Below are 16,028 nucleotides of genomic sequence, written 5' to 3'. Positions count from 1 at the left end.
CGGGCCCAGCAGGGCGAAGACGCGGGCGGGAGGCGGCTCGGGCAGCGCCATCGCGCCGTGCCTCTCCCGGCACCATGGCAACCAACGCCAGCGCGCCCGCTGCACCCTGGGATCCGGCCACGTGACCACCCCCCCGCGTCGCCATGACAGCCACAGCGGCGCCATCGCTACGCGGGCTCCGGAGCGAGGCGTCTTTCCGCCATGACAGCTACCGAGGCGGAAGTGTGCCTGCCGCCCGCCTCAGGGAGCTCCGCCATGACAGATACAGAGGCAGGACGTCCTTGGCCGTTGAAGCGGGGAGGGAGCCGTTGGCTGGGCTGCAGCCGTTGGGGAGGTCTGTGAGGGGCGGCCACAAACTCAGAAGAAAAGCTCACCTGTTTCTGTCATATTTTCCACATATTATCGTATTTTTCCAGAATATTAGGACCTGATACAGCCTGAGGAGAAGCACTAGCAAAAGAGATGTTGTTGTGGCTGYGTGTGGCAGGAAGCCCAGGTTTCCTTGTGCCATGACACGGCCTCTGCTGGAGGCAAGGCAGGGCGCAGGCAGAGCCTGTAACAAACCAGCCTGCCCCAGCACTCCCACGCTGGCGCTGCCCCTTCACCATAGTGGGATCTGGCAGCACGTGAGTTGGCTGCACAGAGGTCTGCAGGCCATGTCCGAGTAAATGCTGCCCTATCCTTAGGAAAGGGGTGGGGACTCGGCTTTGTTCAGCACTCAGGTGCTCCCTCCCCTCTACTCGGCCCTGGTGAGGCCACACCTGGAGTGCTGTGTCCAGGTCTGGGCTCCCCAGTACAAGAGAGACATGGAGCTACTGAAGCGAGTCCAGCAAAGGGCTACCAAGATGATTAAGGGACTTGGAGCATCTCTCATGTGGAAAGGCTGAGAGAGCTGGGACTCTTCAGCCTGGAGAAGAGAAGGCTCAGGGGAGAGCTGATCAATATGTATAAATACCTGATGAGAAGGACTAAAGAAGAGGAGGCCAGACTCTTCTCAGTGGTGCCTGGTACAGGGCTAGAGGCAGTGGGCACAACACTGCCTGAAACACAGGCAGTTCCATTTAAACATAAAAAACTTTTTTACTGTGAGGGTGGTCAAGCAGTGGAACAGGCTGTCCTGAGAGGCTGTGGAGTCTCCTTCCCTGGAGATATTCAAAACCTGACTGCACACAGCCCAGAACAGTCAGCTCGTTGACCCTACTTTGAGCAGGGGGAGTGGACTAGATGATCTCCAGAGTTCTCTTCCAAGCTCAACCATTCTGTGATTCTGTGAAAAAGCATCGCTAAACGCTTGGAACAGGATGCATAGTTTAACTTTACAGTCTTCATTTTGTGTAGGCTTTCCATATCTTGGCTTATGTTCATATAATGTAGTTGTCAAAAAATGAAAATATTTGTTAAAATTCTGATTGTGGGGAATTCTCAAATTAAACAAATTATTTTAATGAGCTAAAACCAAAGTTTCATATCTGTGTCTAGCTAGCATTGGTCTGTATGTCTGGTCTCTTTTGTACTAGAATGTCTAGGGGGGGATCTGGATATGTCATTACTGTTTACTGTTTTGGTTGGTCCTGAATGAATTTGGGAAAGAGATGGAAACCTCTGACAATATTTTATGTTTATATAGGGTCTTGTAACCTTCAGAATACACATTGCAAACATTAAAAAGTCTGCCTAATATGACACAGATAAATATTGCTATACTCATCACATGCAAAGACATTAAGATTGGATTTTACAAGTCTGATGCAGATTTTTTGGAGGTGGTGGGAAAGAGAAATATTAAGGGAACCAAAGTTCTCTCTTTTTCCCCTCATTAACTCTGCTTAGTGCGTGCTCCATGTCTTGTCATTAGAGACATTCTGTACAAACTTCCTTTCCCACCATTAGTATCACATCTGCCTTAAGCGATGTTAATAAGTTTTGCATGCCTCATGATATTTTGAGTCTTCTGCCCAGTATAACTTTGAATCTGTTTTTCTCTCCAGATTTGCTGAACACTTAAAACTTCAGATGAAATGGATTGTATCCGTTAGGTGTTCATTGCCTCTAGAGATGACACTCCATGTTTCTCAGCATGAAAAACCAAAGGTAGAGACACCTGGAATTTTGAGTGTAACTGACTTTTTGATCAAAGTCACATGACAAGACAAGGGAGAAGCTTGCAACAGAATCCATAAATACTGATGTCTGGTCACTTACTTAAATAAGTTCTAGACAGTGCTGGCTTCAGGAAGGGAAATATAATGTAAAATGAAAATTAGTATGGAGGAAATTAGAAACGTATATTCCTCAGAAATAAAATCTTCTGTTAAATGGGGAGTTAAAAATGATTTTGAAAGCAGTCTGTCAAAACAGAACTTTTTTTCATTTAGCTGAGATGTTGTAGTGAATTTACTTACTCAGTATGTAACAGTATAAATGGCACACTCTAAATATTGAATGCTAGTCATCAAGAAATCATGAGTAAAATGCTGGATAACCTAATTAAACCAAATTGCATACCATCCAGGTTGTTTTTATGTGGTGAGCACTATTCTGATTTAACTGTTGATGAAAACTGATTTTCTTCTAAATTTGCCTTTTTATGGCATACAGCTTGTATCAGCCAAATCCATTGGAGTAGTTATGTGCATATATGCAGATGTGCAATGAAATGCCACAGATTTTATGCATATCAAAATTAAATGCTATACGATGTTTAACTTTCTGGGAACATAGTGTATCTACTAGAAATACTGCAAAAAGGTATCATAATTAAAGAGCTTATTTGGATGTGTTCTAGAAGACATTTTCCAAGGCCAGTTATGAAATTACATTATATGCAAATTAATCTATGGAAAAACACGTTTCTCTGAAACGCAGTACAAGCATTATTGAGTAGTTAAAATGCACTATAAGAACATCGTACACTAAGGTTAATGTACTAACATAACCATATTTACTTTGCAGTATTTTTAAGGGTACTTTGCAAAGCACCAGTATATTGAGAAGCTGTCACTCAGAATTTGAATATAAAGCCAAATCTGTAGATAATAGGCTTTTTCTGACTTTGAGTAGGAATTATTTTTGAAAATGATGGATTAAACTGTTCTTGTAATGTTTGAAAAGCCAATATAATTGAGAATATCATTCTGCTAATTTATGATTAAGCTATACAATTGAGAATTAACTGCAGATTATGGAGAGATGAAGAAGGTGCTAAATTGTGCTTGGAATTTACTTTTTCTGTAGGAAACAAGTGGTTTATGCCTGAATGTATTTCTGTAGGTTAGCAGTGAAGTGCCGCATTGCCTAGGACTTCTAATAATGGAGCTTGGTTTGTTCAGTAGAGAATTGTAAGATTTTTTGAGGTTTGGAATGTGTGTGGAAAAGAAATCTCTGTTAAAGCTGTTTCCATGTATTTTTTGTGAAAAGACAGCTTCCTGTAACCATGTTGACTCAAGTCTTTCTGTCATCTGTCCTCAGATGCTGAATTAGTGCATTACAACAGCATTTCATATCTATGTTATCTTGGTTATTCCCTACCATGTTTATATGCAGAGTTGGTCACTCACTTCTTATATGGCATTGGCAGTTGCTCCATTATAAGCCTTGATTTGTTATCCTTTCAAAACCCTGTCAGACTCAAAATTTAGAATGTTAGGTCTGAGAATAAAGAAAATTCTACAAGATTTAAAAAGAAATTGTCAGAATTCTCCCAAATCACTGAATTCTTAACTTAATAAAGATCACCAAAGAGTTCAAAACTTTTTCTCCAGCATTTTTTGTCTTTTAAGAAGAAACATGCATGAAGGAAAGAGAAAACAAAGTTAGTGGCCCTTCTATGGCTGGTGTTTTATTTCCAAGATCAAAATTTTGGGGGTAAGTTGGAGCACTGGCTCCAGCCAACATAGAACTTAGATGATTTCTGTGAAACTAAAATCCTATTTTAAGGATGTGTTTCCTCAGGAGACTTCAGCATGTAGAAAACTTTTTTTTCCACATGGAAAGACTCCTGAGAAACACTGACAGACATGCTGAGACTTGAGGGGAACATACTAGGGCTCACAGGAGGTGAAGTTGATGAGAATGTTAAAGCAAAATCAAGGTTTTCCCTTTATCAACCCTCAGAATTCCATAGAGAAAGAGAAATGTCTCCAGGCTTCTTCCCATTCTGAGCCTTCACTATAACATTTTCAAGGGTTGTAAATAATTTTTGTAACTAGGGAGGTTGGTCAAAAATGGTTAAGTTATTCTGTCTCTGCTATAGATGTCATCTGCTGGAAAACACCTCTTACAAGAGGAATATGTTGTCCACATATGGAAAGTCACAGTATTGCTGGAAAGTAAGAATAGAGTATTCAAATTTTTGCCTTCCTTTAAAGAGTTAAACATCTCACAGATTCAGAAATGACGTTTGTCATTTTTTTTCTTCCTAGGCTTTCCCTTAAATAGTGATTTGACAGAATGAAGTAATTTTAGAGATAACCCCTACAAAACCACTGGCTTTTGCTCAGGCTGGGCTCAGATGTGATCTGACCTTTTCTAGTTTTTAGTTTGTCCTCTTAATAAAAGTGGAGTTTTCTCTACTCTGTTTTCTAATTCAAATTTAACATACAATGTGATCAATGAAATTGTTATCTGTTCTCTGGTTGTAGCTATCAATGAAATGACCTGATAGATTTTAGTCTACTAGTCAAGAGCCCACAGTACAAAAAACATCATAACAGATCACTATTGACAATTTCTGTAAAACCTCTAAAGAACTTCATACAGTTGCCGCTGAAATCAATTAAAAGTCCATGGCTGTCTTAGTCACAACTGAATGAAGCCCTAAATCATGGAGCACATTGATGTTAATAATGCAGACAGCTTTAAGAGAGAAAGTTAAACTAAGACCAGTAGAAATTAGGTTTAAATCTAGTTTCTCTGAAATACCTCATGTTCTGTTGTCAGTGGCACCTAAAAGTGAAAAAAAATCATAGTCTTAGTTTGAGGATATGAACATTGCAGGAAGGCTAAATGACTCCTTGAAGTGGTCCTCACTATTGCATTGGTGAGGAAATGGTCTGGAATTATTCTTTGTAAGTAATAAATCTTTGCCAAAAATTGATGTGTCAAACAAAGCAATATTTAAATAAATTGATAACTTACAAAATAGCAAATCTGTAGGATCTGATAATATTAATTGAAAAGTAATTTAAAATACTATAAGCAACAGTTGATTAAAATTTACACTAGCTTAGCAATTTTAATACTAAATCTCAGTTCATTGTTTAAAATGTCAGCTGAGCTTTCATGGGTTATGAAGGAAATAATATGCATTTCCTCCAGCCTATAATTTTGTATTTTCTTAGAAGCACATAATAACAGTGAACAAATACACATGTATACTTCTCATATATAAAACATTTTAATGTTAACTGCCCACAAATTTTCCTTCTTTAACAATGCAATATACCCCTGTAATTTGACCGTCATGGAACCTGATAGTTATAGCAACCGCATCTTCAGTAAAAGCATGTTAAATGAACTTTGTAGAGGCAACTGTGCAGCTGGGGAGAATTACGGAATCCTAAATTTTATGGCTAAAACAAATCTCTGTGTCCTGGCTTCCATAAGAAGCCATACAGCTTTCATAAATTTAAAAGCGTGCTGTCTGAACTTTTAGAAAAATATATCATCTTGATGGAAAAATTATTTATTATGAAGAACCTCTTGCTTTTCTTGGTCAGATATTTATTTATTAATTATTCTCATTGTTTTAAAAAAGTTATTATGCCACATAGATTCATAGAAGATAGGGATTGGAAGAGACTAGAAGTTAACAGGTCTATTCTTTTCCAAGGCAGAATCAGCAGTCCTTGATAGATTTTAGACTAAAAAACCTTCAAAGATGGATTTTTTTCCACTTCCCAATGTCTCAGCTGTCCTTACTGTCTGCTGTTTGCTCATGTCCTTTTTGACAAGAGATTCAAGTAATGCACTGACTCAACACTTAATTATAAGCATCAGTAATCAGAAAACACTGTTTTAAGAGACATAGTCTCCCTTCTTTCCATGAGCATAGTTCCTTAATTTCAGATGAGTTTTCCCCATGCACCCTCTCTTTGACTTTCTTCCCTCACAACTGATTGCAGAAACCTGTGTCCCATCTTTGAAATGCAAAAGAAAGCAATTTTTATCACAAGTGGACTTCATTCTGGGACTCAGCTCTTAGACCCTATTCTTTGCTCATGGGTACGGCCTGATTTAGTGACAATCTCTAAATTCTAACTGGGTGGACATGAGGCTGTTTTTTTCCCCAGAGCAGCTTTTATCAGTCTAGTTCCTGGAATTTGCCTGCTCATTCACATTTCTGTTAATGTAATGGAAGTTACACAGTAGAACGCAGACATCTTAAAAATCAGTACTTAAAAATTGTCTTTCTAAGCTTGGATTAGAAACTATTTTTTTTTTAATTAAAAAATACTCTTTCCCTTACATGTTATTTATTTATTTAACTATACCAAATCTATCCTAGTTTCACAACACCATGACACGGACAAAAAATAGGTTCTCTTTCAGCAGTACAAGTCACAATGTAATTGAAGCCTGAAATTAATCGTGTATGTGATGCAACGCCTGTTGTTATTTGTCATAAAATCACCCAGGCAGTCATTAGACTTGGCCCTGTAATTTGAGCAGGAGACTCCTGCATCAAGGAAATCCATAGGTTGATTATATACTGACTGAAGATTTCCTTTTCTCAGTTTTTCATTCCCAACCTGTCAACTCAGATAAGTTCTTGCTATTACATAATAGCAAGGAAGAAGGTAAAGGAAAGAAAAGCAAAAAAGGAAAAGGCAAGGAAAAACAAGGGTAAAGAGTGACAACTTTACATCTGGGCCAGTCAATGTTTGGATGACCTTAATCTTTTTTTTTTCAGTCTAATAATCCTTAAATGGTTTAAATCAGCATAACTATTTAACAGGAGATTGCTATACATGTTTATTTGGCTGGGATCAAGGCATCTCGTGTTTTAAATGAATTGCAACAAGATGTAACTCTGGTTTTCTTGTGGGTCTGCTTAATGACTTAAGACCATTGTCAACAACGTCTACGGATCTGAAATAATGAATATTATAAACAACTGTAAGATGCACGTTAAGCTAAAGACAGATATTTGTTTAAAAAGTACACATGTTAAAAGACAAAGCTGCAGATGGTGGGAACATGAGATGTAAGAATAGCTATGAGAAGGAGTGACAATTCAGAAATTAACTAAAATATGGCATGTAAGAATTTTGATGAGAAAAGAAAGCAGAAGGGGAAGAGTCAGACCCATGCAGTTGACAGCAAGAGACTGTATGTGCTTTTATTTGTACTCAGGGGAATGAAAATTAGAAAAATCATTTGCTTTGAACCAGACAGGGACAGTGACAACCTTAAAAAAGTGAAACTGTTATAAATGTGTCCCTAACTTTTGTACCAAGACTTTCTTTTCGTACATAAGGAGTTATTGGAAAAGGAACAGGAATTAATATTTTCTTTCTATTTTAGACAAACTTTCATCTATTATCCTACTGATTTTCCATGATTAAAGTTCCCTTGAAGACCCTAGGGTTTTTTTATAAATCATATCCCTTTCCCTCCTTTTCCCAGCTCACTCTGCTCAATCCATCCAATTTGGTTTTCACCTTCTGTATCTTTTACAGATTTTTCCTACATTCCTGGAATTCCTTGGAGGATTGGGTTTACTGTGTTACCACTCTCTTCTGCATGTCCTTTCTCAGGACAAATTTCCCTAGAAACCCTAATCCTGTTCTCTGTGAAAAGCTAAGCCTAATATTAGAGACTTAGACTCACTCCCAGTGCAGTGCAGCCCTGTAGAGTGATCATACCAGTTTTCACTGCCTAACATTCCTCTTCTTGAATATTTTTCATATATGTTGTTAAAGGCAGTTTCTCTGGCACAAAAGACAGTTCAGTGTGCCTTCTAAGCACAGTGGGAAGTTAGGTGCCTGCCACCAACAATTTTTCTCCCTGGACCTGTACGCTCTCTGCGAGGGACCGTGGCTCCTGTCCTGAGCACCTGCCTGGTACTCCCCTACACAGCACGAGTGAAGTGGTGCTGTTCCTGTTGTCCAAGGGTGTTTAAGCCACCCTGAGTACCAGGGAGCACTCTTGGCACAGTAGTAGGGTGGCTCCCAAGTGAAAATAACTGTTATGGCGGTTACATACCAATGCAGCACCTTGACCAGGCAGCTTACTGACCAGTCCTCAAACTATGCTCCTGAAAAGGTGGATTAGGTCCCTTATGTTTAAAAATACAGACCACAGGGAAGTATACAAGTACTGAAGAAAATGGATAATTGCAAGATTAACCGTATGGTTCTGTTTATACCAATCTGGCATGTTTTGGGAGTATTTCAAGGTCAGATTCTGCACTCTTCTCTCTTTCCAAGTAGGTAGAAAGCTGGGATAAATAACTGATTAGATTTCCCCACGCTAGAGTATGCCAAGGAGCAGAAAGTTGTGACAGGGGCCATATAATCTAATAGAGTCTAAGAGTGCTGCAAATCACATTAATTTGTCCATTTTTTTGTAATATTAGCTTACATTAATTTCTCTCTGGAAACTGAGCATAGAATATAATTTTGCTTTTCGATCTTCATGGTAGAGTCCTACGGCATTAGTTGATTCTCCTGTTAATGTGTTATTAAGTGAGATACAGCAATTACTCCAGTGCTAGGAAAAGCCAAACACAGAAATACTTATATGCAGCTCTCGTTTGATTGCACTGTCATTTAGAATGATCACTGAAGTGTCTTTAAAAAGGAGTTATTGTAGCACATATTGAAAAATCAATACAATTGTTAGTCGTCTTGCAACATTGTGCTTTGGGATTACGATAGCTGGGAATGCTTGAAGTCAACACATTTTAAGAAAATGGAGTTTATGTGGCATAAAATGTGATTGCGGAATTTGCTGTGAATTGGAAGGTTTGTTTACATTAGCTGTATTGAGAAGCTGAGGTCTATTTTAATTTTCGTCAGAGCAGTAACAAAAACAAAAACACAACTGAGTGGGAGAAGAAAAAAAATGTGAATTGAATCTGTTCTCCCTAATATATCAGCCACAAGATATGCTTTTACTGAATTCTAATAACCAGCATCTAACCCAGGTACAGGTAATGCCAGGGGAATAATTTGGTTGTCGGAAAATCTGATAGAGTTGATGGGACAAGAAAAGGAGAAAATGCAGTTTAACTCTCAGAGTTTAGGGAGAATTTTCTGGCTTTGCTGGTAAAAAAAAAAAAAAAAAACAGTGTTCCTTTACCTGTAAGTTGTAGAGATTTGATGTGGAATTAAAGAATGAAGACACCCATAAATGTCCAAAATGTCATTTAGAGTAGCTTTTGAGAGAGAAAAAAAGGCTGTTTTAAAAGATCACATTATAGACCATTAATTTTGCTTATGCCTCAATCATTTTGGCATTTTATTATTTAACGCTGTTTAAAACAGTAACCTCTCTAAATTGTTTTTGCATGAACAATCCATTCTGTGAATCTGTTTTCACCATTTATAGCCATCTTTGTTACAAAAGGCAGACTACAGGTCTGTCTTCATTTGCTTTGTAGTCCCTGCACAATGCTGCACAAAGGGAAATCAATCAGTGCAAATGAAAATCAAGCAAAATGTTTGAAAAGCAGTGAGCAACTGAAGAAACAGTGTGGAAGGGGAGAGCTTGTTATTAGTCTCTCTAACGTGCTTCTCAGGGGTGTTGGGTGTTCTCAGTTTTCCTCAACTTCAAAAAGAATTCAGAGTGTTCAATTTTCTGTTGCAGAGTTGGGGATGTGGAAACGCGTGCCAGACAGTAATGAGCTGAGAGGATGACAGACACTTATGAACAGAATGATATAGGTGAGAAATTCCTTTACAATTTTTAATATATGTCATGGGTTGTGCAGTGACAAAAAGTGGCATAAGATGGCAGTAAGAGATTGCAAAACATTGTGTTTTGGAGTGACACATTCCAGTGAATCAACCACTGGCTTGTAATAAACACCATTATATAACAAGTCACAAAATGGGGGTTGCTGAGTTCCATCTAGGTGCTGGTTTCTAACTTTTTTTTTGCTTTTTTCTTTTTCCCTGGAGGAAGAAAATCTCCAGTTTATCTGACATTTATAGTTTCTTCTCTTGGTATAGGAAAATGGAATAGTATTTCTCACTGCATTGCCATCTGTGTGAAAGTTTTTGCAGTTTACGTGCTAATACTTTTTATCTAACTTGCATGAAAATGACTCCAGATTTAGAGTCATATTCAATACAGGGTCATGTACTGATAGGAATGAAGCAGGTCAAAGAGCAGTGCCAGTAACACACACACACAGCTTTACTGCCTGCTTAGCGTGGTGGAGGCAATGTGAATTTGTAAAACCACTACTCCTGTTACTACCAAGAGGCTATTAAGGTGATCCATTAATAAACTCCAGCATGGAGAACAGGTTGTTGCAGACCTAGATCCCCTGTTGGCAGAGTCAGTCAAAGTCCAGGGGGCTGTGCCTGGTGAAAGGCTGGTAGGGGCTGGTAAGCCCTGGGAAATGCTTTATTAGCTGTTCTAGTTACACTTTAGAGTCTTCTCATAACCCTTCAGTACAGGGTTATGGCCTGAAGACATAAGATTGCCTATATTGCCCAGAATAATGAGTTTTGAACATGATGATTATCACTGTTTGTGAAAATTATCTGAAAAGAAGCTGGAGAAAGAGAGATGGCTATATTTCTGTAAATGATTCCAGTAGGATTTCTCTGATTTAAGCATCACTAAAAAAGTGAGTGCATATGTTACCTGCAAAATATGGGTGTGTAATTTCGCAGTGTCTATGATTTTATCAGACATTTTATCTGTGCTCAAATTTTCAGTAATGACTTTACATTTGTATTTAAAGCTACTTTCTATAGCCTCAGCATGCTCCTCTCGGACAAAAAGATGCCTGTTTTCTGAGTCCTCTGCAGAGGTAATGATGGTAGCATTTTTAGCTGGTGCTTTTCGTCTTTGCATCTGAAAGTGCTTTATAAATGCGTGCGTAACTTGCCAAAAAGGGCGTTATGTGATTGCATGAAGTAAAATCAACAAAAAACAACAATGAGCAATAAGTTTTTACTAAAGTGCCTAGCAGTGTATTGTCTAAGCTCTGTCTTATCAGGAGAAGATAGATTTAGAAGAAATATTCATGTTTGTATAAGTTCATGATTTTTCCTGAAATAACTGATTCTTTTCAGCATCTGCATTAATGTATTCACTGGGGAGTTATATGTGATTTTTATCTGTTATTTAAACCAGAGATCAAAATGCAAAATTGACTTTCAGAAAGATGATATAGATCTATCATGCTCCCTGAACAACTTAATCCGTAAATAGGAGATGGATTACAATGAGATAAATATTTGCATCTTTGATGTGTAGTATCTTGTTGTAACTCATATCTGCCTGTTTCCTTCCTAACATTTTAACATTTCAAGAAATGAAAAGCAAAAGTCGTTTGATACTACTTCAGCATTTTTTAATGTTGATGCTTCTGGGGAGGTCAAATGGACATTTTATGGTATGTCTTTTCAGTACAGTGTTTGATCACATGTGATATAGTCAATTTCTCTGCATTGTAGATGGTCATGCAGCATTTTGTGGGCTGTATATCAGTAATGTCAATCATGCGTATGGCTGTAGTAAGCATCATCCCAGTTTCCTGTGGGAAGACTAGCAACAATCCACAGACAAAGTGTAAGTATGGATTATGCTTTCATTTCCCTGATGAAAAGGAGTGGTTCAGCTACTTGATGTTTAGGACTGCAGTCATAAATATTGTCAGAATTGGATTACGTGGTTCATTATTTAAAAGTTGCTTTATAATTTTTTGTAATGGGATCTGGAACTGGCTAGAGCTTTGGGATGGATTTGCCTAGAATTTTTCTTTATAGTGAGCTCCCCTAGAGGCCAAGAGGGCTTTTAAACTCACAAACACAGGTTTTTGAGAATAAAACTGGAGAGATTTTTTTTTTAATAAAATAAAATAACCAGGCAAAACACAGTAGAAAAAGATGGTTTATAAAAATATCTTCCCCTGCCCACTGCATTGTTGAAGGCAGGTCCTTGCTTCCAAGCATAGATTCAGTCAACTCAGTGGCTTTCTGGGTTGTAGCACACTTATACAGTTCTCTCTGGTCACCCCATCAGCTTTGAGGGCTATCTGTGGCAGGCCCTGCTCCTCTCAGGAGTCTTTCAGGCTGTATCTGCTTTGTCAAGTAGTGGGAGCTTTTAGGAGCGTATCTGTAGAGTGGAACAGTTGCTGCTGAGGACCCAGTGCCCACACTATGCACATTTGCTTCAAACTATGTCTAGCATGGTCCTATAGACTGAATGCACTCCTGGATGGCATCTTTCAATTTATTTTCACCCAAAAAGAATACAGTTAGTATGCTCAGAGAGCATTCTACAATGCGAACCAGAGCACACCAAGTGGGGAAGTTGGGAGATTTTCTTCTGAAGCATGCTCCTGGTCTGAACTCACAGCCTAGCATAGACTTGCCCTCAGTCCTTCTACTGTGCTGCAGGCTTCCCTTTCTGAGCATTCATTCTTGTCTTCTTCTTCTACCCTGCAGTCTTCTCTTCCCCAGTGGTATACCAGAGATGGAACAATCTCCCCTCCAAACATGTTCACCTGACCCACTCTCTTTTTAAAAGGAGTGCTATATTAACATGAATTAAACAGCAAATGTTGAACAAAACATACAGAATCCATCACACCTGTTATCTACCTTTACTCTAGGATAAATGGATTCCCAAACGGGTTCATAATTCCTTTTATGATAAACTAATGGAGGATAGGGTCTGGATATGACCTTCTGCAGAGGAAGTCTCAAGAGTTCTGCTAGTTGCTTGGGAGGTACAGCATGGACAAATTACTCTATTCGTGCTCTGTATTTCTATATTTTCTCTAAATAGTTGCTATTGGCCACTGCTGGAGACAGGTATGTAGGCTAGACGAACCATCCCAGAATGATTGTGTCTATCCTAAAGGACATGAACAAAAGCTGTACAAGACAAAAGCAGTCAAAGACTTTTATAACTCAACTACATTGCATAGAGTGACATTTAATATTGCACTACTGTAACAAGCCTTCACACTAAAAATGTTCCCCCCATAATGAAATAGAAAAGTTCTTTTTCTGTTTTCTTTGGTCTTGTATTCTCTTGCCAGTTTTAGTACTTGGGTAATGCAGAGATTAGCATTCTGTATATATCATTCTGTGGTTCATCTATATATTCATAAAATTTCTAGTAGATTTTAACTGTGGATAATTCATTACCAGAATATTTTTTTATTTGCTTGGACCCTTATACAGAAGCTATGTAGAAAGAGTTTCAGTATGTGTATGTATATGTGTGGACATGCACTTAAGATTTGTGAAATTATTCTCAATCTTATGTAATATAATAGCTACATGTATGTATATAGGGGAGCAAGGGTAATACATCATAAGAAGCACTTCACATAGTTGTTTGACTAGGCTTAAACTCTAAACATTCATTACAAAAGTACTGGTAGGGAAAAGGAGTCTGATTTGAGATTTAGATCATCCATTTATGCTGCATATGTGAGAAAGACAGAGTAGTTTTAGAAATAACTTACTGCTTCCCTGATGCTAATAATTTTTCATTTGGTGTTAATTTCCACATTGTACCAAGAGATTTAAATATTTATGTTATTTTACATTATAATAGTAAATGCATGGCACTGCATAATAATGAAATCCCAATAATGCGATGTTTTACTGTGTCTGTATCCTGTTAATTCTGATGTGAAAGTGATAAAGATCCCTGATTTTTGATTGAATTATGTAAAGAACGTCAAAGTTTGATTTAATGAAATACATATTTGTATGTTTAACTCACGTAGGTTCAGACAAGTAGAGAGGAGTCTATACATAGGCAGATATATCTGATCTTAAAGTATTTACTGGTTTCCTCAAGTCTACTTTTGTTGGGAGTGGAAAAGAATCACTTAGTTAATCATGTGATTTTGCCTCAACGGCAAGAATGAACACGTTTAAACAACAATCTTTTTACATGTTGTATTCCATAATCCCAAATCTAATAAAATTCTAATTAACAGAATGYGGGAAATACAAGGATTCTGGCTGAAAGTCCTTTCTGCATCAGACAGGTGCAGAAATACTCTTGCAGTACAGATTTTGACAGAGTCTTACACCTCTCATTGGCCTTTCTACAGGCCAAAAGTGAATGACAACCATATGGAGCAATTTTGGTGCAGTTTGTCAAATTATGTATGACAGCACAAGATATGAAGTAGAGAAAATCAGGGCCAATAACTGATAACCTTCTGGACCAAAGTGGGCTACTCAATATGTTGGTCCCCTCTTAAAGACTCAAGGGAAAACTTTTCCTGCATAGACTGGAGTAAGCTGACTTGCTTGTTGTTCTTCAATAATCTTGATGAGCTTCTTTGCCCCTGTGCTGATTTTTCCTTAAAGTCTGATCCAAAGATCATTCACCTCAAGCAGAATCTTTCAGTGGGCTTTGGCTCAGGTCAATGAGTGGTCAGGCATCATGAAGTTTGACAGTTGTGGCAAGAAAAGGAATGAAGACCCAAAGACAATAATACCACAAAGGTGAAGAAAATCCAAACATGACGTTTCAGAGTAGAGTGAAAAATGACACTGGAGTAGGATCTATCTTACCAAACTTGGGCATCTAAAAGTTAGTTGTCACTTTCCCTTCATAGCCATAGGATAAAAATGAAATGAGAAAGTGATTCATTGAACCTGTCTTAGACATCCACTTTAGGATGAGATGAATTGCCTTCTGGAGGTGCCTCTTTCTCTCCTTTGACTATAAAGGAGCCCAGGGGACTCGCTGACATTTAGGCAGCTGACTCTTAGATGATAAAGTTAGAAAAGTCCTGTCATGGGGATCTCTAGAAGTTGCTGTTGCTGCTTCTCTCTTGCTCTCTCCCCTTTCCTCCTCCTAGCCATTAAGATTGTATTGCAGGTAAGTCCACCTTGGTCTGTTGGATGGAAAAGGCATCTTCCTGGCACTCCGATAGGTCTACCTTTTCTCTAGAAAATATAAGCTAGGAAACAGCTATCTAACCATTTTACCTTAAATTAATTTCCTTTCTCTGAAAAATCCGGATTTTCTGATTCAAGAGTGATAATTCCAGTTGAATAAGCTGCTTAGTTATATAATTTGAAGTGACAGGAGAACACAACTCAACTGCACCTTCATTTTCCTCCTGAATAGTTTGAATATGCCCTATTATTCTTTCTACTTCTTCTAATGATAAATTAGCATGGATTCAAATATGGTTTTCCTGTATTCCAGCTGCTACTCTTAAGGCTGGATTAAAGAAAATGCTTAGGTATCTGATTCTTGTTGAAATCGATGACTGACAAAATTCACTTACATATCTTTAAAAATCCAGCCCAGCATTTATGCAGGAGAATATGTGCATAAATAACTTGATTTCTTTCCTCATATTGCTATATAGAAAAGAGTTGTGTCCTGCATGCAGAAGTAAAACAATTTACTACATAGAGAAGAAAAAGTCTGACACCTCGTTTGTTCAGACAGCCTGGTTACTGAGTTGGTATAGGTTAATTTTTCTCACATTACATTTTCAAAAGAGATTTTGTTACTAGTAGCTGGGTTCCTGAAGGTATTTGGCTACTAAAAGTGCAGGTAGTTACATAGTGGGGTTTTCCATAATACTGCATTTTTAAGGACCAGAATCTTCCTACTGAGCCCTCAGTCATCTCATTGTTAGTCAATGACATTTAAGCTTCTAAATTTCATTTGAAAATATATGTGGACTATTAAGGTAGTTAATATTTAGATATTTTTGACATTTTTGACCTAGATGTTGAATATATTTATGATTTTATTCTCAGTTTTGAAGTAGAGTTATCTAATTAGAATAGAAATACCATTACTTTAATGTACCAGATCTCTTCTTTAGAGTGTTACATTTTGTTTCATTG

The 16,028-nt window shown here is 38.0% G+C and overlaps 1 long non-coding RNA gene across 1 annotated transcript; it reads left to right on the top strand.

Annotated features, from left to right (window-relative positions):
* The first annotated feature begins 1,994 nt into the window (after positions 1-1,994).
* LOC112975736 lies at positions 1,995-10,986 on the top strand. Its single transcript, XR_003256721.1, has 3 exons — positions 1,995-2,091; positions 9,811-9,887; positions 10,919-10,986. It is a non-coding gene; the product is annotated as an uncharacterized LOC112975736 (long non-coding RNA).
* Positions 10,987-16,028: the final 5,042 nt, after the last annotated feature.

This window comes from Apteryx rowi, unplaced genomic scaffold (assembly GCF_003343035.1).
Source record: "Apteryx rowi isolate R43461 unplaced genomic scaffold, aptRow1 scaffold_686, whole genome shotgun sequence".
Classification (NCBI taxonomy): Eukaryota; Metazoa; Chordata; class Aves; order Apterygiformes; family Apterygidae; genus Apteryx; species Apteryx rowi.
The sequence above is the reverse complement of the archived record's forward strand: the minus strand, read 5'-3'. Positions and strand labels throughout refer to the sequence as shown.